Below are 2,866 nucleotides of genomic sequence, written 5' to 3'. Positions count from 1 at the left end.
TAATAATGCATATTCATATCATCAAAGAGGTCTTCTAATCTTAATGAGATACCTCACATTTCCTTTTTTTCTTTTTTTTCCCCACCTCACAATTCTTATAACAATTATAACCATAAATGTATTTATTTGTTTGTTTTGTAATATTGGTCTTCCCCATCCAACTATGCTCTATGAGACTAAGAAATTTATCTTTTTATCACTACTGTATATTAGTATTTGGCACAGAGGCTGGCACATGGCAGCATTTAATATAAATTTCTTTAATAAATTAATGAGCAAATTCTTCCACCTGTAAAATTCTATGATTCAAATTATAGAACTGCTAAAAGATAAACTATTACAAATTTCAAGAGTTTATTTAAGGGGCACCTAGATGGCTCAGTCAGTTGAGCATCGGACTCTTGATTTCAGCTCAGGTCATAATCTCATGGTTCTTGGACAGTGCAGAGCCTGCTTGGGATCTCTCTCTCCCTCTCTGCCCCTCCCTAGTCACGTTTTTGCATGCACACACATGCACACTCTCTTAAAATAAATAAACCAGCAGCACTATAGACAATAGCCAAAGCATGGAAAGAACTCAAATGTCCATTGATGGATGAATGGATAAAAAAGATGTGGGGTGTGTGTGTATGTATATATACGTATATACATACATATATATATATATATATACATACATACATATATACAATGGAGTATTACTTGGTAATCAAAAAGAATGAAATCTTGCCATTTGCAACTACAAAGATGGAACTAGAAGGTATTATGCTAAGCGAAATTAGTCAGTCAGAGAAAGACAAATATATGACTTCACCCATATGAGGACTTTAAGAGAAAAACAGATGAACATAAGGGAAGGGAAACAAAAATAATATAAAAACAGGGAGGGGGATAAAACATAAGAGACTTTTAAATATGAAGAACAAACAGAGGGTTACTGGAGGGGTTATGGGAAGGGGATGGGCTAAATGGGTAAGAGGTATTAAGGAGTCTACTCCTGAAATCATTATTGCACTATATACTAACTTAGATGTAAATTAAAACAAATAAATTAAATTAAAAAAAAAATCTTCCCAATTGTAACTTCAAATCTAAAGATTCAAGGCTACCACATACTCTCTTTTTAAGCCCTACCTGATCTCAGAGAAGGTAATAAAAATGGAAACATATAATACTTTTAAAAAAATAGTATTTTTAGAATAGGAGAATAAATTTAATTCTTGGACAGAATTAAATACTGTTCATTTGAAAAAAAAACCCAACACATATATATGCAGCCCCCAAGAGGAGGGCTATGGTGTTTGCATTTGGGTTAATTCTGGTGTGGGGACTTGCCTGTAAGTGTAAAGCAAGAGTCTCAGGAGACAACAGGGCATACCTATGTAGTAGGGCACATTCAGGATGCTAACTGCTCTGTGGGCACCTTCATCCCTCCTGGTGCTGAGAGGTGCCCCATGTCCCTGAGGACTAGGTCCTAAAGGAGCAGGACCTCTCTTTAACTTAGTCTTTGTGGCCCTGCAGATACTTTCTAAAAAGGCAAATCATAAAAATACAAATTCTGAAAACAAACATAAAACAGGGTGATAGAGGTGATAGAGGAAAGTTTCTTGAACCATCAAGAAGGGTTTATATCCAGTGTGGAGGTTTCCATTTAAGCAGATAGGAACATTATTTACCTAACTTTCTATTAGAATTTACTGTATGACTGAGTTGAGGCATGGGGAGGGGAGGAGACGGAAAAAAGAGGAATGATGAGTCCCTAGAAACAAAATAGGAGACATGACTGTGGGCAGCAGTGTAGCAGCAGGCAATGTGATGAAGGACTTGGGGAGGAATGGGAAAGGAAATGGGCAGAGTAACTGGAGCTGCAAGACAAGCACATGAGCCACTCTAGGAGATTGGGGAAGGGAGGCCTTGGGTTGGAAGCAGAAAAGAGTACTGCACGAAGGGCACCATCTGGTGATATGCAGGTTGATCTGGGAGGCGATGGTCCTCATTTATTTTAATTAATGAATCTTTAGCCAAATGTAATCTGGGAATAAGGTAAAATTATTTTAGTCATATATCTATACCTGTCAATATCAAATAGCAAATGTTTGATTTTGTTTAAAAAGAAGTATAATTTGTTTTAAGCAAACGCTGTGTTGTGAATGGATAGAAACTCAAAGACAAGAGATGGTTTTCACTTTCCAGGTGCTTTCAGTCGAGTGACTGGGATAGTCACATGCACCAGTCAATCTAATGCAAGTCTGTCTAAAGAAGGTATGAATAGAACAATTGAGCTTGTACTTTGTGCCCGACTGCGTATTACTCATTTAACTAAATTATTTTACCTATCCTATAGCAATCCTAAGAAGTAGATATAATTATTTCACTTTCACAGATGGGGAAACTGAATCTTAGAAGTTCAGTTAACTTGCCTAGGGACACAATGTTCTGGAAATTAGGGAAGATAGATTCAAATTCCTCTGACTCATACTCATTCCTCAAGGCTTTTCTGCTCTAACTAGTTAATTTCTTAGAGTCAAAGTGTGTTTATTTGATACCTGACAAGATTTAAAATATTTATTTTTGAGGCTTTCATCTACTGGGTTCTATCCAGCAGAGTAAAGAGATTGTGTCATGGAGGGGTGGAACAATAGTAATTCAGTCATTATCCTAATTTTTCGGGTGAATATGGAGAATGAAGCTCAGCTCTGAAACCATTTTACTCCTTGATTTTTTAACTCTCCACTCCCACATACTATCAAAGCAAATAACAGTGTTTGAGTTAGACTTGTCTCATAATATTTCTCCATGACTGTGAAGCAGGTTCTGGAGAAAATACAAGACAGGTTAGAAAAATAGAGAAATAAAGACTAGGATG

Source organism: Panthera uncia, chromosome F2 (assembly GCF_023721935.1).
Source record: "Panthera uncia isolate 11264 chromosome F2, Puncia_PCG_1.0, whole genome shotgun sequence".
Lineage (NCBI taxonomy): Eukaryota > Metazoa > Chordata > Mammalia > Carnivora > Felidae > Panthera > Panthera uncia.
Note: the sequence above shows the minus strand (reverse complement) of the source record.